Source organism: Solenopsis invicta, chromosome 14, assembly GCF_016802725.1.
Source record: "Solenopsis invicta isolate M01_SB chromosome 14, UNIL_Sinv_3.0, whole genome shotgun sequence".
In the NCBI taxonomy this organism is placed as follows: Eukaryota; Metazoa; Arthropoda; class Insecta; order Hymenoptera; family Formicidae; genus Solenopsis; species Solenopsis invicta.
This window is the reverse complement of record NC_052677.1, coordinates 1,475,370-1,503,126: the sequence shown is the minus strand read 5'-3', so window position 1 is coordinate 1,503,126 and position 27,757 is coordinate 1,475,370. Positions and strand designations below refer to the sequence as shown.

At 31.2% G+C, this 27,757-nt stretch overlaps 1 protein-coding gene across 6 annotated transcripts in view; it reads left to right on the top strand.

The window, feature by feature from the left end:
- LOC105203570 overlaps nt 1–27,757 on the top strand; it is a 437,190-nt gene that overhangs the window by 136,546 nt on the left and 272,887 nt on the right. Inside the window, exon 2 of one of the 6 annotated variants that reach the window (XR_005576332.1) lies at nt 2,583–2,646. The exons of the other annotated variants lie outside the window; for them this stretch is intronic. The gene's annotated coding sequence lies outside the window, so the exon portion shown is untranslated. The remainder of the gene's footprint in view (nt 1–2,582; nt 2,647–27,757) is intronic. 6 annotated transcript variants of the gene reach the window in all.

Below are 27,757 nucleotides of genomic sequence, written 5' to 3'. Positions count from 1 at the left end.
TGAAACTCAGGTTTCCCATGTCACAAAGAATCTTCAATATCGAGAAAGTTTTCGCGTTAGATGAAAAGACAAGAATATGAGTTTAATAGTTCACCAAATGATACATGCTGTTGCAACATATGTTAGAAATACACACACACACACACACACACACACGCGCGCGCGCGCGCGCGCACACACGCCACACAGATTTTCAAACGCTTAAGGTTTCGCCCCAGGTATAGAATTACGAGATTAAAATGATTGAACCGGATGTACACGTTCAGTAAGAGGATTTATGGGTCATCCCGTTGAATAAACTCGAGAAACCTTTTCTGGCAAATACATAGCTTGAAAGAGTAGAAGCGTGCTGTGTATCGTGTCCGCTATCGGAAATCCAACCCTGTATTCAGTTTCGTTTTCATTGATCTTCATCTCTTTCATTTTATCGATATTTTCAAGTATATCAAGAGAGGGAGATGATTTTATCTCCATAAACAATCACATCACGAGACATTCACGATTTATGTAAAGCAACTCATTTTAAACAAAGCTGTCTAAATTTCAATCTCATTAAGCGATCATATCGAAAATTTTAAATCACTAAATTATAATTTTAATTTAAAAACTCAATAAGCAAGAAACATTAAATATACATTTTGAAATATTAATTTTATATGAATTTTATCAATTTATATAATATTCTTATATATTTTATAAAAATTTTTAAAATATTACTTAATATAATATTTTCAAATGTTTAATAAATGTTTTAATCGTTTCAAACCCAATTATTTTATAAATTATTTTATAAATGTTGCTTTGATACAATAAGTTTTGATAAATGCAACAAAATATATAAAAATTTACAGTTTTTAGAGAGCCGGAGAGGAGATATGACATCAATTCTCAATACATCAAAGACATTATTTATTTTTGTCATTATGATAAAAATCCTTGCCAAAGCAGGTTTGCATATGATATTAATTTAAACAATAATACTTTTTTCAGTTTCAAGCCTTTTAAAACTAATCTTGTTTTTGTCCAACAAGTGAGATTATCACTCAATAATTTCAAGTTAAATCATATAAAGATATTAGATCTTAGAGATAAATTTGTTTGTCAATTTATTGAATATTGACATTTCTAGTTATCTTATAGACTTATTTCAACTGAAGTGAAATTTCCCAGTGTTGGATAGTAGGAGATCGGCTTATAGGATCATTCTTAAATTGATAATCAATTTTAATTGAAATATTATTTTTAGCTTTACAATTACGTTTCAATAATCTATATCATGCAATTTATAGAACTGAAGTATTTGACAATTAGTGTAGACATTTTATTAAGCCTCAATATCTGCTTCGAAAATGACTTTTCTTCTAATATCTTGTGTTATTTACACAATGATCTATAATAATAATCAATTTACCGTAATTATACATATTCTTTTCTATATTTTGAACTTTGCAAATTTTTAATAATACTGTTTTACAGATCAATAAATTTCTTTTGTTAGTTGTATCTCTGTTAAAATAAGTGCAAAGTATTAAGAAAATGCAATACATTTTGTAGATATTCAGTCATCAAATTAATTATCCAAACACGAGAAGATTTATTAGAAATTATTTTAGAAATTGTGCTCAAATTCATGAAATATAATTTGATAGAAAAAATTCAATTAAATGTAAAAAATATTGCCAGCGATATACATTTTCATCAAATACTTGTTTTAATTGAAAAATTTTACTGGTTTATTACTTACAATCACTTTAAAAAATGTATTTGAATAAAATTGCAATAGAGATTCTATAATATTTTATCTCTATCTGTATTTGTTTTTACTTAAGTCTAAAAATACGTGTAAAAGATGATAAAATTGTGGCGGAATAATATTAAATAAACAAAATCTTGTATACAGTTATAAAACTAATTGTCCGAATATATAAGTTATTGAGTTTATTTATTTACAAATCAAAAACGTACTTTTGATCAAAATGTATCACTGGCAAGAATTTTTACTTCTAATTTTATGTTCTTCAAAAAATTATATTTAGTTAATTTGTAGCATTAAATAAACTTCTATATTTTGTAAATCTTTGTAGAAATATAAGTTCTATTATTTTATAAATAATTTTTTTGATAACATTAGTAATTTTCCACTATTTTCTTAAGATCACGAAATCGTTTATAGTCTGTCTAATTGAATTATTTTATTCGTATTGTTATTATATATAACTATGATATGTATATGAATTTTCTATTTACATATTTAAAAGAGCGTTAAATAATTTTTTAATAAAATTTTTTAAATAATAAAAAGTACTATTAAATGATAAACTTTTAAATTCAGCTCTCTAAAAAATAAAATCTTGTATGAAAAAATTTGACATGTGATTTTTATTTATTTTGCCAACAAAAATGAGATTGTTTGCTAATTTATATCTTTTCACTTGAATTACTTGTACTAATAATTAATTATTCTACATATTTTATAAGCATTTTACGTTTCATTGCTCAACTACTTATTATTATTTATAATATGTCTCCAATTATAAATTTTTTAACATTTTAAATATTAATAATCCTTTTTTTTGTTGCAGGTAATATGATTCGTGTAATGGTACCAAATGCTATTCTACTTGAATTTTTAAATGAATCTCCAATGTAAGTTTCTATTTGAGTCCAACTTTTTGTAAGTAATACATAGATAATACTATATTCTTGCAATTCTAATTCTATGAAAATTGTATAAACGAATTACTCGCTTGTACAATATATGAACTGTCTCTTAGCTAGAAGAGATTTTTATATCTTTTACGCATACAACATCTCTTTAACGAGACTCATAAAGAAAAATTCACATTGAATAATTTATTATTCCTCCATAATCCATTCAAAATTTTTGCTGTAATAAATTTTGTAATAATCAAATTTTTGTGTAAAACGCACGTGTAACACCCACATAATTTTGATTAGTTGCACATATTTTGTTTCAATAAGCAATCCATAGTTTCTCTTTTGATATTGAATGAAACTTCTTTCTTAACGTAATGCATTAGAATAGTGTGATTGAATCCTTTGGTTTACTACTTTTAGTTCACTGTGTTATTTTATACTTAATATTTTATACGTGTTGTGATAAAAATTTCATGTAAAATTTATATAATTGTAAGGAGTTATTTGGTTTCAGGCTATTTGTATTTAAACATAATTTTGTCATGTCTGAGTTACATATTTTAATAATAAATTAAAAAATAAAACAAAAAAATGTTGGATTAGAAACTTTTTTCTAGAAAAAAAATAAAAGTTATTGTCTACCAGATTTTTAAAAAATTCATTTTTTACATTCCTTTATCTCTTAAATGTTTAATTATGTGAACTCCAAGGAAAATTTAAATATAACAATAATAATAAATTTAAACATAACATAATATACTAGTGAGAAATATAACAATAATAACATTTCTTAAGATGCTGTCAACGGCCTACTTACCCATTTAAAAATGAAACATCTGTATTACATTTATCATCTTTGTATATTTTTTTCTGTATCTTTGACAGTATCGTTCTTTGATTTATTTGTAATTATATGTTCTGTAAACTTATTCTATCAATTTTAATCCTAATAATTTCAACAGACCATTCAGATACTTTGAAAAGCTTTTTAATTTCATCACTATTTATTATTTTTTCTTTTTGAAGTTCTTATGTTACTTATTATTGACTAGCTTTATCCTTATTTTTCTTTTGAATATTTCTATTAATATCAGTCTCATTAGACTCATGTACTTCATGCAATGCCGATATAAAAGAACAACCAGGATTTCCAATTTTTAATAAATATCTACTATTGTATTTTTGTGAATTATTTGTTTGTTTTCGTCTTTTTCTGAATCTACTTTCATCATAAACTTTATTATTTTTTTTGCCATAAAAGTTTGTTATTTATGGCAAGTTTTTTAGATTCTAAAATTTTTCGATTTTTTTCGATTTTCGAAACCAGAAGTGTATTCATAATTCATTTCATTTAATTCTAAATCTAAAATAAGGAATAATAAAAAGGTATGATAAGTATTAATTTTAATTATATAAAGTTAAGCTTCGATTTATACAGTATATTTATTTTTGTCTCCGATTTTGATATAATGCTCAATAAGATACTATCATAAGAGTCACGACAAGTGACAACATGCACACAGTGATCACTTTTGTCGATAAAAATGAGCAAAATTATTTTATTTAATAAAACGTGTAATTAATGCTTAGAAAATTTTATTAAAGGTCAGAAAATTAAGGTAAATCTTTACAAAAAGAGAGCAGCCTCTGACGACCTTGATTTTGACATATGTTATCAATGGGAAGGTACTGAGTGACATACAAAAGGTTTTAAGTAATGCTCACGTCTTATTAAAAAAATATTATCAGAGAAAGAAAAAATAGTTTTTTTTTAATTATTTCACAAAATATTTATTTTACAAAAAAATGTGTTAAATAAAAAATGAAGCTTGTGATGAGCTCTACAATGGGTCAAGGTCAAGGTCGTCAGAGACTGCTCTTCTTTTGTAAAGTTTTACCAAAATTAATTTTAATGAATACATTATAAATTTTTAAGAATATATTATTGGAAAATAATTAAAATAAAAAATAAAATTAAATTTTATAAAGCATTACTCATATATTTGCTTTTGATGATGTAAATAAAGAAACGTAGCATAAATACAGACTAAAAAAATGAAAAAAATAAATAAATAAAGGAATATTTTAATGCAATTTGAATGTAATAAAATAATATAATAATACAATACTATAAGGTGTATTGAGAGATAGATGAAAACGAAGAAAAAAAAGCATTTTTTACTCATTTGTTACGTACAGCAACGTAACGATTCTTTTTTTTTAACGACGAATACACTATAAGTCAGAGGCCAAGCAACGATGATCCACTTAATCTCACTCCAATTTCCGGGATTACAGTGACACATAAAATACGCTACTAAAGCGAGTAAGAAATGTCACAAAAATCAAAACATTATAAATCATAAAACAAATGTCACAAATCAAAGCATCATAAATTATAAAAGAAGTGTCAAATAATAACGTCAACAAATCCATCGCAAATTGTCATACTAGTCGGACGAATAAACTCGTTGAGACAAAAAGTAATTTATGGGAGGTCTTCGAGGTAACAACGTTGCTCGACCCCGAAGACGTACAAGTTCCATCGGCAGACATTAAAATCAGGAAGCCGAAAGGCACGAGTATACACCACTTTTGACTTCCGGAAACTCAGCGCCCACACCACAATAAATCACTTTAAAAACTGTTATTCTCCGCAGTTCGCTAATGAATCACCTGCGCTTTTTATCGAGAAGCCTATTTAAGTAAACGGCGTTCTTTGACGCCTGACACGTGTCCGGTCGGCGAAGTGTTAGAGACAAAGAGCGTTATTAAACCGAAACTCGTGGAAGAGCGCGTAGGCGTTACAATAAATAAAATCAATGCGCACGAGCCCAAAAATCATTGGTCAAAATTAGTATAAATAAGCAGCCTTCCTAATCAGGAAGGGTATTCCTTCTTTCCATTTCATCATCTCTAATCTGTCGCACACTCCGTGGCATTTTGTATGCTCGAGTCTGTGACGTTCGGATTCATTCTTTTGTTCCATCCCATCCACCCGAGTCCATCAGTTCGTCGGTACTTACTCTCTTCTTTCACTGAGTTCGTCAATTCGTTGAAACTCAGTTCAACCCGAATCACTTTTCTTCTCTGAGTCTATCTGTTAGTCGGGACTCAGCTATAACCATTCAAGTCTGTTAATTCATTATTCAATCAGTCACCCAGTGCCGATTAAGTTTGCACTTTTACTTTTCCGCAAGTGTTCTACACCCGAGTCACGGGACTAAACATCTACTGCGAGCGTAGCTCCACACGATGGGCAATCAGAAACCCGCGTTGGCCACTACCATAATTGTAAAAGGTTAGTAATCCGGGATTCGTTTGAAAGTTCCCCGCTACACAAAAAATAGCAAATCACCATTCATTCTTTCTTTTTTTCTTCTTTCTCCCCCCTCTCTTCTATTAACTAAAAACCGATTATTAAGGAATAGTCACAGAAGTTAATATTCCGTCTTTTCCTGATATATCAAATTAATTATAATCTGATCAAATCGTCCTTGAACATGTCTCATAATTATACATAAGCATACTTATATATATTTTGTAACAATTGTCTAATAATCTATAAATTATAATTATTTGAGTAATGTTGTAATAATCGAATAATGTTATTTAGATTATATGCTTAGATTATGAACTGTCAAATATGTAACGTTTGCAATTAAATCATCTCTTATTTATAATTTATTAAGAAGAATTAACGTTAAACCAATACATCCTTAATAATAAATAAATGCGGCAAATCAAATTGTCAAATGTAAAATCTTTTTTTCTCTTTTCATAATAATTATATAATAATTACCTTATTATGTACAATAGTTTTAAAATATATGTTATACTAGTTTTTATAAAAAAATGTAATTGTTAAAATTTATTTTATTTCCTTTTCAAATTAACTTGTCTCGTTGAACGCTTTCTCCTAGTAAAAGATCACGCGAGGTTCGATCCCGAGTTAAAGAGAATAGATTCTCTAACAAAAAAGGACGATCGCACGACTCTTGGAAGGGCGTCAAAGCGTGTCGTGGCACGGTGATCCAATTTCCAGAGTCATAAAAGTGCGTTTGCTCTCGTGTTGTATGTACGTCCGTTTAGTATGACCACGAGTTTAAGGATTCTGTTGCGTCCTTCCCTGCTTCCCTAATTCCAGATTAGGCCTTTCCTTAACTATCTTTCCTTTAAGGCTGGACGTAACACATTGTTATCGCTGGTATCACAAGATTCACTTTCATTACTACTACTTAATGAATATCTATTGACACCTTTTATCATTTTCATAGCTTGTAATGGCAAAGTGTTACTTTTCTTAGGTTGTGATGGTCGCAAGCTGCTAATTACTGGGTCAGATAATATGAACAACATATGCATCATGTTCTCGAGTGTCAGCTGCCGAAAGAACTTCTGCGAAAAAAAATCTCTGTATTGCTTCGCGTCTTTATGCCGTGATTTTTGTACTTCTTTGGACATTTTCCAATCGGTAGAATTGATTTATTAATGAGATCTGCGTCATGAATTAATACTTTATGTAAACTCTGTGGCATGTAATACCAAGGATACAAGCTAATATAGGTCTTTGCAGTATCTATACAATAAGATTTAAATAGCGTGCTGTCTACTTCAAAATCACAGAAAATAGTAATTGATAAATATGACACTCATTTCTCTTATAAATTCTTCATTTATTCCTGTGATTTTAAAAGCCAATTTGGGATTTCTAAAAAAACGTCTTGTATTATCTTTGTTTGTCGTTCCAAAACCTAGTATATCAACGAGAAGACCTATGTGTCAACAAAATTTTTCTTGTATCTCCTTTCTTGTTTTCATCTTTTCTTTATCTTCTTTCCTGATTTGCCATTTACGTATGTCTAATCTGTAGGCGACGTGTAAAATGCATTAAAACGTTTTTATCCATGCATGAAGACTTGAAATGCCATATTCTAAATTATCTTCCGTAATCCACCTTCCTAACATAGCATTTATGTCATTCATTTGCTTTGGAGAAGCCTTACAAAAGTGACAATTTTGATTGGGTGTATTGGCTAACCTGCTACAAATCTTACCATCAATCATTGTCAAAAAAAAAGGAGGAATAACATGGTATTGGGCTCTCATAAAATTTTGTAATTAATGGATAAGGTTCATCTATTTATTTTTTTTATTATTTTTTATTTCATCTTTGACAAAATCCTTTGTTTCTTAGAGAAAAATTACTTTTACTGGTCGACAGTATTTTGTCGATGAGCTAGGTTCATTCTACCAAGCAATAAGTTCCTGTTTGTTTTCACAAACTTTAGCGATAATTCGTGTGCCATCTAACGCCCCTATGCAATTGGGAAAATTCCATTTATTCCAAAATTCATCCATGACGCTGTCCATATCTGTTTTGTTGGGTATGGTAGACATTCTTTTTGAAGAGCTTCCCAAATAGCAGCACATGTTTCTTCAATAATTTTATGAGCTGTTGATCTGCCAATACGATATTCCCATGACTTTAATCTCACACTATCACCATGAACTAAAAATTTGCATGAAAACGAAAGCTATTATTGTCGTAATTACATACAAGTAATTATAAATTAGATTATATATGCTATACTCACTGTAAGGTTATTGCCATGCGCTCTTCCACAGATATTGGTGTTCAATAACTTCTTTTTATAAGATATAATCTTACTTTATTACACAGCTGATCAAATTGTTCTGGAAGCATTCTTGTCATATTGTAAAATTTCTCGTGGTCTGTTTCATACACTTCACGAAACAAATTGTTGAAAAAACCTTGCTGTGTTCTAAACCGATTTATGGGACGCACCCACCATCTACGTTGATGTTTCTTCTTTTTTATATAGAAATACATTAATTGCAAATGAATACGAAAAGTAATCAAAAGAGACAATGAACAAATCACAGCTTGACAATTCATGTTTAAAGAAATACGAAACAGTGCAAAAGAGCTGCATACTTCTTATCTTTGCAACTGTTTGCGACTAATGCGACTTTACGACTTTATGTAGACAGTATCCATATTGCGACTGCGCCTCCATCTATGCGACTTATAACTGCGACTGCGTCTACGACTTCAACGACTTCTATTGTAGACGATCCTTTATCCAATAACCGGGCGCGTATAGCGGTGAGACAGGGCCGGTACAATTCACCGTTCGATTTGGTGATTACGTGAGACGATCGCAATGATCAGCTGACAGCTCGAACACTGCTTTCCCTCCCTCCTCTTCACTCTCTCTCTCTCTCTCTCTCTCTCTCTCTCTCTCTCTCTCTCTCTCTCTCTCTCTCTCTCTCTCTCTCTCTCTCTCTCCCCCGCTTTCTCAAAACCTCTATCCCATTCTCATTCTCATTTTTTTCTTATTTATTTATCAATTCATGCACTGACACTAAAATAATGCTAGAATAAAAAACAATATTTAATTATTTGACGTCTTTTTTTTAATAATTTTGTACAAGTAAAAAATTTTTTTTCAAGTCAAAAATAGCATATTTAAAATGCGTGATTGAAAAATGTAGAGTGAAAGAGAAAAAGAGAAAGACGAGTTTGATCAAATTTGAACGTGTATACTTATTTATCATTAAAACTTGTTTAAAACAGTGAGTTTTGTTTTAAACACTTTTCTTTTAAACAGTTTTAAACAATAGTTTAAAATTGTTTAAATCATCGCAAATAAAACATAAATTATTTGGAAAAAAAATTGTAAAAAAAAACAAATACTAATAGATAAGTCGCAAAAAATATTTTTTAGTGTTTTATTTAAATTTATAAATATTTATATTACATACACTCAGTCTCATGTTCAATTTCTTGGTTTAGTGCAGGCATGGCCCCGTGGGCGCCCACGAAGCATGCGAGGAGGAGAACATGCTCCCTCTTCGCACGGTTGCTTCTTCCCGTCTTTCCTTTTGACTCCGCGATCCACCTATCCCCTTCATACGACCGCTCTCGGTCCCTACTATGCTACAGTATGTGCACGTGTGGAAGGGAAGCGGAGAAGCTCGAGCTATAGTTTGTGGGCCATGCTTGGTTTAGTGTCTTTAGAACTCTTACTAATTTTGCAGTTTTTTCTGTACCTAATTTGTTTCTTAATTTTGTATGCACTAAACCAAAAGCTGAGAACAGCCTTTCTATGCCAGCAGAAGAAGCAATTGCAGTATGAAATTGTGTTATTAATTCAAATGTTACGGTATTAATACTATTTTTTAACGCAAGCCACCATGTTATCGGCTTAACATTTTTAACGGTTTCCTCGGAAAATAGATAATTTTTGAACGGAGAAGTATTTGCTCTGTAAGACATAATGTTAGGAATGGCTGCAGGGTGATACGAACTGACATATTTCATGGCTTCATCTAACTTAACTGAAGTCCTCTAAATCTATGATCTAGTTAATTTGCTAAATAATGTGCAGGCGTCATTGCCATTTTGAAACGCCGTAGAACACAATTAATATTAGACTCTACATAATTGTTTTGTTTAAAATGATTTATTATTTTGATCCAAATTTCTGTGACCTCACCAATTGTATAATAATCTCGTTGAACTTTATCTAAAGCGACTGAAATTAATTTTAATTTTTCCAAATAATTAGTTGCATTAATTTTTAAACCCATATCATTAACTTTGGATGAAATATCCGAGCTTATTGCTACTCGATTATCAGTACTTAAATTTTACATAGAATATGCCAATTATTAACATATGATTCCAGACAATCGGCAAAAGTATTCCATCGAACATCTTGTGGCATTACTAAAGCTTTTCCACCTGCCTCGTATTTGCTGCATTATCGGTTACAAAACTTCTAACCCTACAACCATACTTTTAACAATTTTTGATTGAAGTTACCGCCAAACTTAGCAAGTATTCTGCAGTATGGCTATTATCTTTGGTATCAATAGTATCACATAAATGTACAGTTTTGCCAATAATATCTGTCGCTGATATACACACTGGAATCATTGCGAATGTTGCTCCATCTATCCTGAGCCATACATATATTTTTTCCATTTAAATAATTTTCTCTTATTTTAACTGTCTCTGAATTAAACACTTCATCTAATAATTCATTTGCAATTTGATGTCTTAATGGCGGTTTATAGCCAGGATGTAATAAATTTATTAATTTTATAAACTCTGGGTGTTCTACATGTCTAAAGGCCGAGTTTGTTGCGTAAATAAATTTAGCTATCTCCAAATCAAATTTTTTCTTGTTTGCAATTGATGTTCTAATAATGAATGGTTCCATATTTGTTAATCTTGATTTGGACTCTTTTGGCGTTGATGATCTTAATGTTGATAGTGAAATATGTATAACTGTCGCTGTTGCTGTAAAGAAAATACTTAAAACTATCAAATTTGGTCTATTACCAAAAAATTTGGTCTATACCAAAAAAATTAAGTTAGAATGTAATGAAAAGTTCAAGTTTTCTTTTGTCTCAAAAGAAAAGTCAAAAATTACACAAAAATTGTATAGCTAGTCAATATTTTAATAATGTAAAATAGAAAATAGAGTATTATGTATATTATATTTTAAACTAACTTGAATTTAAGCGAGACGGAAATTGAGAACGGATGCTGCCGTTACTATCAGAAGCACTATCTTCAATATCTTCATTAACTAATGTAATGTTACATATCTGTACGTGTTTTTTCATTCTAGCAACCAATCCTGTCACAATTGTATCGCATTTTTTACATTTTGCTTTGTTAACAGATTTGTGAGATTCTTTAATTTCAATGCAATTGTGCGATATTGGATCTCTTTTCCTTCCTGTCATTTTTTATTTATTGAGAACTAAAAGAAAAATTAAGAATATGAGTAACAAGTAACATATACCAAAAATGAATAAATACTTTAAATTACAATTATAACAATAAAGCCTATTCTACAATTGCGTAAACGTGTAGGGTTATAGGAGCAGTAATAGTAAATATTCTACAAAGTTGTTTTACAATGAAGTAAAGATATGTCATGAATGATGGTAGCGTAGACATGGTAGTTCTCTAAACCTAAACACTTTGGTTTCTTCTTACAGCTGACGTTGTTGTGAGCGTGGAAGGAAAAGATCTATCATTTTCTATAACGTACTTTATAACCAGTAACAATGGTTTACAACATTTATTATGCGTCTTATAACATCTTACAACCACTTACAACAACAATTTTACTTACGCAATTGTAAAATGGGTTTAACTGAAAATTTAATACCCATACCTAATAACCATAACAACTTTATACATTTGCATTATTGCCACTTACTATTAAATTGCAGTATGTTATGTAGACTAATAATTAAAAGAATTCAAGAACAAAATTAAAGGGTAAAAGTAATACAATAAATTCGAGAGATACAGATTAAAACTAAACTAACCAAAAAAACATATATGTATTTGCACAACTGCGCCTGCATGTGATTTGACGCGCACTGTCAAGTGGCGCCAGGCAGTAAGCAGTAATATGGCGTTACCAACATTGTTATTGGAAAAGACCTAACTTCCGATTTAATGCTGGCGGAAGATTCAAATATTTGCATAACTCAAAGCTACTAAATTATTTTGCTTGTTTAAAACATGTTTTATTTTTATTTAAAGCATGTTTTTTATGGTTACTTAAAAAACACAAATAAAACAGAAACAAACTGTTTTAAATAAAAAAACAATGTTTTTTGTTTAAAATGAAAAAAACAAGTTTTTTGCCAACCCTGAATTTTGCACACTTTCGGGTTATAATAATTACAAAAACAAGTAATAAAATTCACAGCTAGTTTTAAGAATGTCTTTTATGCGTCTGTATTGCTGTTGGAATTATATTGTGACACTGCTGCAGCCCCTCTTCTCTAGAATTTCACGTTTTATTTCCCGCTCCTCTCGTCTATCTAACCAAAAAGGGACAGCATCCTTTTCAGGTAGTATTTTTCTAAAAGAACAGACCCTGCATTTTAACACGGCGAAGAACCGTTAGTTGATCGTCAACTTTCGTCTAGGACGTTTGTCTGTTATTGTTTGTACGAAAATTTTGTGCCAACGGTTTCGTGCCATTAGTTGAGTGTTAACTATCATCGAGTAAAACGTGAAATTCTAGGGAAGAGAGGCTGCAGCTGTGTCACAATATAATTCCAACAGCAATACAGACGCATAAAAGACATTCTTAAAACTAGCTGTAAATTTTATTACTTGTTTTTGTAATTATTATGACCCAAAAGTGTGCAAAATACAGAGCAAGACGACGAATAAATTCATTTGTAATTGTTTTTGTACTTACACATAAATAAATATGCATATTAATTCTCAAATATATCATATAAATATTTCACCATCTATATAAATCTATGTATATATATAAATGTATATAAAGTATACTAACAAAAGTTCGAATGCAGAGAAGATTTTTTGCGTATTATTATATCTATATCTGCGTATTATTTATTGTATATTTTATTATATATATATATATATATTATATATATATATATATATATATATATATATATATATTTTATTATATATATATATATAGTAACAATAAAAGTAGTGGGTGAAAAAAGAAACTTGTGGACTCGAACCCGCGACGGCCGCAACCTGCAAAACTATAGGCGCTGCCGCAGTTCGCCATACTATGCTACTACTTGCCAAACTGGTTCAATACTACGGCATTAAAGCTATATGGTGAAATTCAAACAGCGATTTCACGTCAACGGTTGAGTAGTGCATCGTCTCCGTTTAGCATTTAGTATTTCTATACTAATACTACATAACTATAAAGTTTCATAAAAATCGGTGACCCGGGTTATGTGTGTTGCCCTTGTAAGCGTTATGCGCCTTATCGCTCCTGTCCGGCGGATGTTCGGCCGGACAGCGTGGGACGGTAGTCGGTCCGGAGCATAGTAACAGGGAGGTTTGTTAGTCCTTAGGTACTTAATTATTAGTAATCGACCAGTCCATAATTTGTATGGACTTGAATCATTAAGACTATTAGAGGTGCACCTATTTTTAACATAGTTCACAGCTTTGAAATAGCTCGAAATAGCTTTAGCCCAGAGAGATAGTGGTAAGCCTGATTGGATGATTAAGCATCATGCTGCTTCTACCAATGTTCAATTCTTACATTCCGCCACATTATTTTGTTGAAGTGTGTTTGTAATAGTTAATTCGTTGTACTCCTGTTTTCTTAAATATAGCATCCATTTTTGCATTGTAAAATTCCCGACCGTTATCAGACTAAACAGTCTTCATTTTGTGTCCCGGGCGTGTCTCAACGAGATTTTTATATTCTTCAAATTTTTCTGCTGCCTTGCTTTTGTGTTTTAAAAAATATATCTCACGCCATCTATTGTATCCATCAGTAAAGTAGCGAGTTCCTTCAAAAGAGCTTGTACGCATCAGTCAACATGAATCGGTGTATATAGTGTCTAAGACTTTAGGTGCTTTGTTCTTTCTTGTAACGAACGGTAAAGTCGTAAATTTCCCAGGTAAACATGTGTCGCAGCAGTTTATTAGTATTGTTAAGTTTAGACCAATTGCTTTTCCCTGTTGTAGCACAATATTCATGTCTTTGAAATTTGTATGACATAAACGATCATGACATAATTCCACTTCTGTGTTCCTAGAACTTGTCAAGTGGCATGATTCCTTAGTTTCTCTGCGTAAATAAAACAAGTCTCCTTTTCAGTCTGCAACTAGTTTCATGGTGTAAAAATACAAGGTGAAACGTTCCCGTGGATGCGCAGTCATCTAAAGTAATGGTGGGGGTTTTGACCAATCAGATGTCTGCCCCAAACTGTAAAGTTAAGTTAGTTACATTGATGCATATGTCATATGTCTTTTTTTGTCATAAAAGTGATACAAACTTCTTTTAATACTTTTTTAATACTTTTAATTCTTTGTGCTATCTGGGAACATCTTCAGCTCATTTTTATCAATACATGTACTTTTAAACATATACGTAAGTGATGTTACAGTTGTTACATGCTTTAGGGTGGTATATGCTTAAAAGCACATTTGAATAAAAATTAACTGAAAATATGGATCATGGCGTATTTTAGTTATACTACGTGTTAATAAACGTGATTCTTTATTATTTTATATTTATGTTACAAATGTTTATTAGTTATCACATTTTTTATAAAAATTTTACATATTAATAAATTTATCTATATTTTTACTATACATTTTCAATATTGTGTCCAAACTGTTTGAATTTCGTGATAATTTTGGAGCAAATTTTTGATTGGTTTTTGATGCGTTGAGCCGCCATTATATGCAGCGTTTCACCTTGAATTTTTACACCATGACTAGTTTTATATTTCCACGACTGTCTTTTATTTGAGCTCCGTTTTTATTGAAGATGACCTTTAAATCTTAGCGATAGAAAGGAGATTTGTTCGCAAACCGGGTACAATTCGCTCAATAAATACCTTCCAAAATAGCGACGCCACATTCACTGATGAGTCATCGCGTTTATCTTCTTAGTCGTTTTCACGTTTATGATTGTAGAGAACTTGCGCCTGTATGGTCAATCCAGTCCGTTCGATTATAGCCACGAATGTGAAAACGACCTAGGAAGCAACACGCAATACTAAAAAAGTATTAGAAGGTATTTATCGCGCGAATTATACATGGAGAGTATTAATTAGTGTATATGGAATATCTTGTTTTCCTCTATTCGCAATTATATTAATATTACCTTTTTGCAGCTGCTTGAACTGTTGCTTCGTTTGCTAACTTTACTTCGTTTTGTGAAATTTCAAGATTTGAAAACATCTCTTCTTTATTGCACATGTGAGACATGCATTTAGAGTCCAGACACCCTGCGTTTCAACAGGTTGATTTGCTTAAAGTGCGGATTTCTCCTTTCCTTTTTCAGTTATTAATGATTGATCTGTGGTTCCAGCTTCCAAATTTGTGACCTTTTTCTTGGAATAGCAATCAGCGGCTTTGTGTCCAACTTTATTGCACTTGCGACATTTGTATTTAATGTGTGGTCCAGTAAATCCAAATTGTGGTTTGAAATTCGTCTTGTTGCTTATGTTTACAGACTTTTTATTATTTTGCCCCATGAACATAGCATTTCAGTCGTTTTTTTTTTGCTTTTTGCATATAAAAAATCTGAAAACTGTTCTAAAAAATATGTTATACAGAAAATAAGAAAATTTCCAAGAAAAGTTTTCTTTATTTATTCTTTATGTGTTAAAAAAAATATTTTCAATAATTATTTTAAAAAGTAAAAGTTTTCATTTTTAAACATAAAAATAAAGCAATTTAAAAAAAAATTAATCTAATAAAAAATGTTATTATCTTACCATAAGTAAACAAAAGTAAAAAAAATACCTTCAACAATAATCCTAATTTGAACCAATATCAAAACGATCTTGACTTTTAAATCATTTTAGCAGAAATAATTTTTTAAAAAGAGAAAAAATAAATTATTTTTTTGTTCTTTATGAGACGTTTCCAGGAAATATCAAAATAAGTCTTCAAAACGATGTCGTTTCAATGTCGAATAAAAGTCGAAAATTACTCGAAATTGGAGTAAAAAATCCATCGAAATTAACGAAAATTTCGAAAATTTTTGATTTGCATTTTTGATATCCAAACGACATCATTTTGAGGAACTATTTTTGACTGGGTACACTACGGCCGCCAATCAAAGAATTGTAGAAAGGATACAAAATTTTTTTTACTTTTAAAGTTTAGCGTCACTGCTCAAAGCGTGTCCAAATGCTACAACTTTGAAAATTGGCCCAGGGCTACGATAACCCAGTACTGAAAGTATTGAGAGTTAAAACAAACTCGTCTCAGACAATAGTTGGTGATAGCTCACGTTATTTTCACGGATTATAATGCATAGTGTGCCCAATGAATACGTTTAATATTCGAAATAAATAAATATTGAGTATGAATACAAGTTTTTTTGTATTCATAGGAAATGAATATAGTTTTATTTGATTTAAATAAATACATTTCCGAATATAATTATAAATATTTTTGATTTTGCATTTACTTCTACTCTGTCTATTGTCAAAACACGACTCACTCGAAAATCGAATTAATGCGACGCACAAAGAACTCGTCTCTGGGTTATTGTAACAACCGGATTTATCGACCCGATTTAAAAATTGTTAGCTGACATATCAACCTAAAATTATGTAAATTAGGTTGGTAAGTCTGCTTGTTACTGACCTAGCAAGGGAGAAATTTTACTTATGCCACATATTTACTCTATTCCAGCATAAACAGTGTCTACATTTGGCATCTTGTCAGTCCAGTAAAGAATTTACGTGCATGTTAGTGTTCATCCACAATCTTGTTTTAAAAGGCCGTAAGAAATTGACTAATCATAATCGACTTTTCTTCTCACATTCAATTGTGATTAGTTAATTTCTTACGGCCTTACAGCTTACTGCCTTTAAAGATAAGATTATTGACCAATACTTATGCGTTGTATTTCACTATAAACTATAGTCTATTTCTGGTCGTTCTTTTATTTGTATGAATACGTAATTTGCATTATTATAACCTTAGTATTTAGTAGTATTATAACTTCAGTTAGCTAACGTTAACTTAAAGTGTAATTTAAACACATTAAGTATAAAATGTGATATTGAAAGCGAAGTAGAATCTGAAACTTTATCATCATCATTTTTCATATTTAACAAGAAAAGATCTGCAGCATATCAGCATTTTACCTCAACTTCTGATGGTCTATTTAAGTGCAATTATTGCAAGTAAGTTGTTCTCAGAAAACGATTTACAAAAAACATAAAAATATGTACGTCATACATATAAATACGTATACATATAGCTATATACATATAGCTATGTATATAATTTGTCACACTTCACTTGCACTGGGGTCTTTTTTTATTTTTAAGGAAAAATTAAATAAACGTGATACTGCTGGACATCAAACCTCTTGATCCATTTAAGGAAGAAGCATAAAAAGACTTTACAATCTAAGAAACCATGGTTGTTCTCATGCTCTATAGTGAATTGTAACCGACAATGAAACGTATTGAATGTATCGAGAATATTCCTCACTCGATCACGTGGTGCTGCAAGAATTATATCATCTACGTACCTTCTATACAGCGGAATATCTAGTTTTAGCGTATTTAGTGCGTGGGATTCTAAATCTTGCATAACAATGTCCGATATAATCGGGGATAATGGTGATCCCATATGCGTGCTATGCATTTGTTTATAAAAGGTGTTATTAAATGTAAAGAACGTAGACGACATGACAAATTCTGCTGCAGACAGAAATTCATCTATCGGAACTTTTGTGTTTTTCTCAATATAAGATCATTTCTTTCTAATACCCTGTATGGCTAGATTTGTGGCCACATTTGTAAAAAGTGATGTAACATCTAATGAGATTAAAATGTGTGAATCTGGTATTTCTATCCCTGTGAGTAAGCTATATAAATCAAAGCTGTTGTTAACGTGGCCCATCGAGTGAGGAATACTCTTTGATATTATTTTTTGGCCTTAATTTTATTTAATATGTTTACAACATGAACGTAAAATAATTTATTAATTTACCCACGTTGGTCTAACAATGCGTTTTTACACAGTAGTTTTTTTTATACTTAACATGTATAACTTAAATTACATTAGACAACTTTTGGGAAGTCACGTCATTCGTGGTAAAAAATGGATTGACACAAACTACAAAATCATTAAAGCCACGATACAATTAAAATTTCTCAAGCACTGCAAAACACACAATGTATTCCCGTCACATTTATCTCTCACACGTCAATATTTAATTTCACTCACCACAGAAGCATTCAAGAACTAGACAAATTGCTACACAATGTAAAGAGGGGAATCCTAAACATCGAAATTAATGATTTACACAGACACATTTCTTTTTTGATCAAAAAACAAAAGTTCTTCAAGATTCTCTTGAAAGCTTGTTACCATCGTATATTTGGCACACTATTTACGAGCATCACACAAGATCGTTCAATTCTTGCTATGTGAGACTTCACAATGCTCACGTTAAAAAATTTGACAATTTATTCAAAAAATAAAAACTAGCAACAATTAAAAAAATAAAACCAATTAATTACTCTATCCACATGAAGGCTAATAAACCAACGGTATACAGAAATCATCTCATAGAAACACAATTAACAGTCAATAACAACACAATGATTACCGTCGATATAAATTCGAAAAAATTCCTCGAATCACCGATAGATTACCTATCAAAAACCAACAACAAATGGTTCCTCAATCTAACTCAACAACCTATTCCTGAAACTGTGTCAAATTTATTACAACTGGGCGGTGAATTTTATCTACCGATCAATCAAAACAAAAAAAAACAGTTCAAAAAAGAGACAAAACAAAAAAGGATATCAAAAAAGAAACGAATATCCGCAACATAGTTATTCCACAGTTACACAAATATTTACATAGTTTCACAAGTAAAGACTCGATAGACGCAAAATTAATTTCGATGTTTAGATCAACGTCTCAGTTTTGCAAAAAGAACCCAAATATTCTATTTACACGAGCGGACAAGGTGAATGTGGTAGTAGCTTTGGCTAGAGAAAGCTATATTGATAAAATGGAAGAAACATTAAATGATAGGTCTACATATATAATAATAAAGTAAATAATAATCCAACCTCAAGCTTAGAAAGAAAATTAAATAAATTATTAAAAATTGGTCTCACAAAGAGTACATCGAGAAACGTAAATTTTATGTATTAAAAGCAAGTAAATGAACTTTGCCTAAGGCATATGGACTTCCAAAAATGCATAAGAACAACATTCCATACAGAATCATTGTCTCTTCAATTGGGACAGCTCTCTAAATATTAGTTAATTTTTTACACGAAATAATGTTCAAGAGTATTCCTCACTCGAAGAGCCACGTTAACAACAGCTTTAATTTATATAGTTTACTCACAGGGAGTGTAGAAATACCAGATTCACACATTTTAATCTCATTAGATGTTACATCACTTTTTACAAATATATCCACAAATCTAGCCATAGAGGGTATTAAAAAGAGATGGTCTTATATTGAAAAAAACACAAAAATTCCGATAGATGAATTTCTGTCTGCAGCAGAATTTTTCATGTCGTCTACGTTCTTTACATTTAATAACACCTTTTATAAACAAACGCATAGCACGCATATGGAATCACCATTATCCCCGATTATATCGGACATTGTTATGCAAGATTTAGAATCCCACGCATTAAATACGCTGAAACTAGATATTCCGCTGTATAGAAGGTATGTAGATAATATAATTCTTGCAGCACCACGTGATCGAGTGAGGGATATTCTCGATACATTCAATACGTTTCATTGCCGGTTACAATTCACTATAGAGCACGAGAATAACCAATTAACTTTTTGGACATATATGAAATTAATAAGATCTTCTCTAGGAACTTCTCTACAAATCGATTGGTTTCACAAAGACATTTTCTCAAGGCGCTATTTATCATATTTTTCAAGCCATCCACAATGCCACAAAATCAGAACAATTTTTGGACTTGTAGACAGAGCAATTTTACTTTCTGACCCGGTATTCCAACAAAAAAACTTGGAATTGATTATACAGTTACTGAGAGACATTGGTTATCCTCTAGAATTAATTTTCAACAAAATAAACCTTAAACTAAAAAAACTTATCAATGATAAACTTACAAACAAAAGAGATAACACCCAGAGGGATTGCAAATTCAAAAATACCAAAAAATATATTACTATTCCGTATATAAAAAATGTATCCAAAATGGTAAATTCTGTCATAGACAAAAGTAAATTTATAACAGTTTACAGATGTTTGAATCGACTTAATAAAATTGTAAAAGCACAGAAAGATAGAGATAATTCCATTTCTATGAACAACGTCGTATATAAATTAAAATGTAACGACTGCGATGCCTCTTACGTGGGCCAAACAAAAAGAAGATTAAACACGAGAATCAAAGAACACATAAGGAACTTAAAATTGGATTTGTCGAAGCATTCTGTGATTTTAGATCATATCATTCAACATAGTCAATCAATAAATTGGAACAATGCAACAATCTTAGATACAGAACTCAGATACTACAAAAGCTTAATTTCAGAAATGATACACATAAAAGAACAAATCAACGGACTGAATTTGCAAGATACAGAGCTTTTACATGAATCTTATTTTGACTTGCTTAACAGTTTTGTTTGTAAGGTTTAGGAACACATGGTAGTGTACTGTTTTCAATCCACGCTCTCCTTGCATTTAGTTTTAGATTTAACGTTGAGCGAAACGGACATGTGTCCGATCATTACTGTTTAATACTGTCTCTAAATTATTACTATTTATTCTCCATCCGTTGCACTGTGTAAGTGAGTTAAATTATTTTCTCCGTTTCTCTGATAATTTTATATTAATGTTATTTATTCAAATCGTCGCTGTCTCTAAATTATTATTATTTATTCAAACTGTTGTAGTCTGTTCAAATTATTACTATGATTTTATCGGTTGACATTAAATCCGCACTCCGAACGTAGACAGAGACACGTAATTTCGAGACGTCGTCTCACCTTTGACAACTATTTAGCGTCATGGAGCACTTGCGTCATGTTATCATTGAAGAATGACGGACAGATTTCAGCATTTGGATATACGCTCAACAACCATAGAGAAATCTAAATTGTATTGCTTTGAACTTATGTAAAAATTTATATACGCCTGAAGAACGACAAGTAAGTCCGAAACGTCCCACCATTAACACTTGAAACAGAATAAATATTTTTGTGACAACCTTTATTACTAGTTCTCGGCCTTAACCCTTAAACACACCGATCCTGTAAAATACGGAAACACATTTTTGGGTCTGGGAGACTTTTTCAACTTTGAGAAGCTATAACTTTGATTAAAATCAATATTCTTTTACAATTTTTTTTTTTAAACAAAAGTTCAAAATCTTAGGAGTGTGACTGCACAATCGGCATTGCCGAAAAATAATTTATTGTGAAGCTATAAAAGAAAAACTATTAAGCAAAAATGAGAAATTGGTAAAAAATCCACTTTTCCTTGAAAAAAATCATATTTTCGCAACAAAAAACTTTTAAGGACTTTCACATAAGGCGTTTTAAAGCTAAAGATTCATACTTTCAAAATAAAATTTGGCAAAGTCATTCCTTTCAAAAAGTATAATTATGTAACATGGAGAATATGAGGTATTTTTGGCCATTTAAAAATTCATTTAAAAAAAAAATCATTTTTTTGCAACAAAAAACTGTGAAAAACTTTACAATACGGCGTTTTAAAGCTAAAGATTCATACTTTCAAAAAAAATTATATCATTGTCATTTCTATTAAAAAATGTACTTATGTAACAAAGCGAATATGAGGTATTTTTGATTAAATCGTGTCTAAAATTGAAAATTGATGTGTTTCATGATATATTTCGGAAAAACTCCCTTTTCTACAGCATTTTATAGTATTCCAACTTTAGACAGAGTATATGCAAGTAACATCCGCAAACCAACCTGTTCGAACGTATTTTGTCCAGCTTTTTTATGTAAAATACTCACATAAAAGTTTCACTTTCACATTATATGGGTTGCATTGGCCCTAACAAAACTTTGGTGCCGTGCCGTTCGAATTCTAAGTGACCAAAAAAGTTGATCAACCATATCAATTGAAAGAGGAGATTTCAAACTTTTTTTACGTCTTGGTCCGAACCTCCTATCTCATTCCGTCTTCACATAGCAAGCGTTCAAAACTTCATATGGGGTCTCTCAGACCCACTTACGTGTTTAAGGGTTAATTTTATTTAATATGTTTACAACACAAGCGTAAAGAAATTGATTAAAAAATTATTTAGTTATATATTCTATTGAAACTTATTGAAATTAAATGCAACCACTTGAGTTAAAACTGATAAAAGATTTTTCAATGGAAATACAAAGGTAGTACACTTTGATTACTTAAAAGATTTTTTTGAAAAATGTATTTTGGTTTTGAATTAAATTACAAAATTTTAAGATATAATTTATTTAATAAAATACCACTTGGGTTAAAATAAAACTTTTCAATGAGAATTAATAATGCTATCACTTTAATTTTTAAAATAGAAAGATTTTTCAATGACAATACAGAGATGGTATCACTTGGGTTTTGTATAATAATTAACGATACTACCAGTTGGGTTAGAATAGGAATATTTTTCAATAAAAATACAAATACTACCACTTAGATTTTGTAGAAAAAGTATATTCTCTTTATAATAGGCGCACTTTAAAGATTTCATACATTTTTTTGAACGAACGCATATCATTTTTATTAATTTACACAATTTCAAGACATTTATTTTAAGTAAATATCACTTAGGTTGAAATAAGAGATTTTGTAAAATACAAATGCTACTACTTGGGTTTTGTAGAAAAAGTTTATTCTTTTTATTTTTACGTCCTGCGGAGTAACAATTCTTTTCTTTCGAAATCGATGCGGCCAAGCAACCGGAGATCGCGAATAGGTGGTCCATTTTAGCCGCGTAAATAAGCTAGAATTGTTTGGTTGAGTCAATACGGTTGTTCTACGTTTGAGACGTGCCGGTTTCGCCGGAAACAAGCATTGAAACACGGACGATTGATCCCTTCAATGGTAAACACTTGTCGCGCAAGAATTAGTAGGTAACGATCTCCTAAGGAACCTAACTGATAGGATGAATTAGTCAGATGAAAAACAGATTAGAAGTCGAAACTGAGAACACGTGGGCACCGACGAGAGACTGTTAAAGACCGCTAACCTTACAGGAGTTTGTGTGACTGTTAAATTTTTAATGATAAACTGACAATACTAATTTTATAATTTATTGTTATCTTGAAGTTTCATATGTTTATGTATTTGTAACCCAAAAATTCTCGATTTTTATTAAAAATTGCAGTTTTGATGTTAACATGCAAGTTTGATTATCGACAGAGATAATAACTGATCAAAAAGAATTACAATTTTAAAGCAATATACAATGATATTATTAAATATAAGTATGCATATTTGCTTATGAAGTATTTGTATAATAAAAAAATCAAGATTTTAATAGCGTATTACTCAAATATTTGTATTAACAATCATATAGTCGATAACGTCATTGCTCTTCAATTACCCCCGGGCCCCTGCGGCCCTAGTAACGGCCTCGAAAATTTACCCAGGGTTGACGGTCTTTAGTAGTCTCTCGTTGGTGGCGTGGGCGACGATAAGAGATAGTACATCTAGAGATTAAAACAACATAAGAATCATAGGCAGAATTGAGTATGAAAAGAAGAAATCTGATGCAGATTGGCCATTTTTGCTATTTGCTATTGTCACTCGTGTTTCATTATTCACTGTTCATTCTCTCATACTCCAGTTCGATCCGTCGCACATTTCGTGACATTATATGTCCGAGTTTGCGACGTTCGGATCCGTATTCATCCGTGACATTTAAACTCGACGCGGCGTTGTGAAAATTCAGTCAGCGAGTTTCTTTGCAAGTTCTGAAGACCTTGAGCGCCAACCGCTGACCAGCCATCTGTCGTTCTAAGCCAAATCCGCTCCGCCGAATGTCAGTTCATTCTCACCTCCATAAAATTGTCAACAAATAGTAAATCTTAACCATCCGTTATTTTCTTTGCATATAACATATATATTTTTATAAGACTACCGTCTCTTTCTCGCAAGAATTTTCATTATAAAAGTATTTATATACGCATTATTAGTTCACTACTCTTTCCTTTCTTTCTTTATTATTGTTCTTTAATCCCTGCAGGATTCGATCGAGCTCTTTTTCGATTGAATTCGCAACTATTCTTTACTTTGATCAAACTTAAAAAATTCCTTCCTTATAATCTAATTAAAACCCCTTCTTTTTTTTTCTTTTTGGGTAGTTACGATCTAGATTTTATTTTTCTTTATTAGAAAGAGAGAGAAACGTAGCCTTAAATTTTAAATTCATTTTATTGCGTAATCAAGTCTCGAAGAGCCATTAGAAACCGTCAAAGTCATCAAAATAAGAAGAGCTAGAAGCTTGGCGCATCGCTATCTCTCTCCGTGAAATTAACCGATCCACAAGGAGTAAACACTGTTTGTGCGGATGCTTTAATTAACATAGGAATCTCTGACGAATCGATCGATTCATGCCCACCAGGCCCAAATCCGTCCCCCAAATCATTCTCCCTTTCCCTCTGTCGCTATCCCTACCCTTCTTACTCCCCTGTATCTCACGTAGAAACTAATCTTGAACCATCTCCAGGATCACCTTCTTCTTCATATTCTTATTCTATTTTGAACTTCTCTGAAGAATGCTCCGCATTTTTTTGGGACCCAACCTCTCCTCCAACAAATTTTTCTTCTACATCTTCTCCTGACCTTTTCTATCATAACCTTGATTCACCTGTCCAAAGACTCCCGGAAGATCCATATTACCCCGCATTAGAATTTCCTTAGGAAAATCAACATTCTTTCTCGCCATTTACTCCCCAAGAAATAAAAAAAATCGTAAATAAAATCCCAATAGAACGCATCGAAGACTTAGCCAATGAATTAGAAGAAATCTTCGACTCGTTCCAAGAACTAAACTAATAAATCTCATCTCTACCTTAATAATCATAAACATTGCTTAACCACACTCACACACAAACACACACACACACACACACACACACACACACGCATGCACATTTACGAGGTGTGTTCAAAAAGTATCGCGAATTTTGAATTTTCGCGGGTTACGTATATTCGAATTTCGATCTTTTTGTAGCGTTATGTTGGTACTCATGTCTCTCACTTATGCCGACAAGCTCGGCCATTTTGAATGTTCATTTAATTGTTGACAGCTGCTTTGCTTGCACGTGTTTTGGATCGTCTTCGATTTTTACCTATTAAAAAAAATGGATCAAAGAACCTGTATCAAATTTTGTGTGAAAAACGAAATTAAGTGCGCGGATGCATTCCGAATGTTGACTGTGGCATACGGAGAAGCTACCTTGGACCGAAGCAACGTTTATCGGTGGTACAAAATGTTCTGAGAAGGCCGAGAAGATGTGAACGACGAAGAGCGTGCCGGACGCCCGAGCACTTCAACAACAGACGAAAAAATTAATGAAGTGGAGAAAATGGTATTGGCCAATCGTCGAATCACCGTTAGAGAAGTTGCTGAGGACCTAAACATATCGATTGGCTCGTGCCATTCGATTTTTATCAATGATTTGGGCATGAGACGGGTCGCCGCGAAATTCGTACCAAACGCCCCTGCTCACACATCGTTGCTTGTGCGCGACTTTTTGACCAAAAACAACACACTAATGATGCCGCAGCCACCGTATTCCCCAGATCTGGCCCCCTGTGACTTTTTCTTGTTCCCTAAACTGAAGAGGCCCATGAAAGGACGACGTTACGCTACGCTTGACGAGATAAAGACGGCATCGAAGGAGGAGCTGAACAAGATAAAAAAAAATGATTTTTTGAAGTGCTTCGAAGATTGGAAAAACCGTTGGCACAAGTGTATAATATCTCATGGGGATTACTTTGAAGGGGACAAAATAGATATTCATGAATAAATAAATAATTTTTGAAAAAACACAAAATTCGCGATACTTTTTGAACACACCTCGTATGTAAACTTCATTTCTTATACTAATCACAAATGTAGCCGATTAAAATTTAAGTTTTATAATTAAATTCCCTATTAAAATTTCTTTAACCTATCACAAAATTTTTTTTTCTTTTATCAGATATGTTTTCTCCCTTACGGAAATGGACTATTGTAACTATTAGTAAAGCTATTAATAAAACTATTGGATTATTCGTCATAGTTTTTTCGCGGATTATTGGGACGAATTATTACACAGAACTATTGAAAAATTATTTGAGCCAAATAGTCACTACAATCATATAGTCGTATAAAATATTGATAAATCAATAATTTTAAATTAAATAAAAACGTAATAAATTATAGTTTCCAAGAAAATATTTCTTCCTTTTCGTTTAAAAAGATTAAGAACAAATTAAATCTGAATTAAACATTTATGTACAAAATTTAATAACAATACAAATTGATATTTACATGTAAGAATATAAAATTTTATGTGGAACAGCGTTCCACATACACGTTATAGTTGAAAAAAAGTGAGCAAATATTCTTTTGGAGGTTACAATAATCAGTTCCAAAAATTTCATTAAAGTGCGATTTAGAAAGACGGTTGCGGTGGCGCCTAGATTTAACGCCTGTGGCCGCATTCGACTCACGAAAAGATCCCCCGCGGCGTGGCCACCTAGCAGAAGCCGCGCAAGCCGTAAAGGCGCGAAGACTGGCGTCGCGAAGAAGCTTTGAGACTCAAAACCAAAGCAAATCGCTCGATTTTTCAAAGCACCGTAATATGTTTTTACGTGTAAAATAACTATTAATAATTGAATGTCTTGGATTTTAACTGTATTCAGTATTTTCAAAATGATTTATAAATGTTTTTCATTTCATAAATAATATACGTTTTCAATAAACCTTTAATTAGCTATACCGAATGTAGTATAAAATACGTTTATTATTTGTTTAAATATTGCTGCAATGAAAACGTATAAATATAATTTACGCTCAAATTTTTATTAACATATTTAAAAAGTATATTATACCTGGATATTAAATCCTATTTTTGATACGTTATTTAAAGAGACAAATTTTACAAATCATAAACGTATTTAAGAAACGTTTATTTAATTAGTATATGATAGTATTTGATAGTATTTCTATACGTATTTTTAAACGTAAATACAATTCGGGCATTTTAAAAACCATTTTTCAACGTATAAAATACGTTCCGTATTATATATACGTAATAAGAACGATTATTATAAACGTAAATTGTACTAACGTATAAAAACCGTTTTACCTATATACATATCTGTCATATCATAATAATCTACTAATTATTTATCGACTAATAATCATTTATATATTTACTATTAAAAGTAGTGTGCTAGTGATTATTGAAAATAATTTGATTAATGGAATCGATAATCGTTTTATAAGAGAATTACTGGGGAATGATTATTGCAAACAATCTGATTTGTAATTATTAATCACTACAGTTAAAAA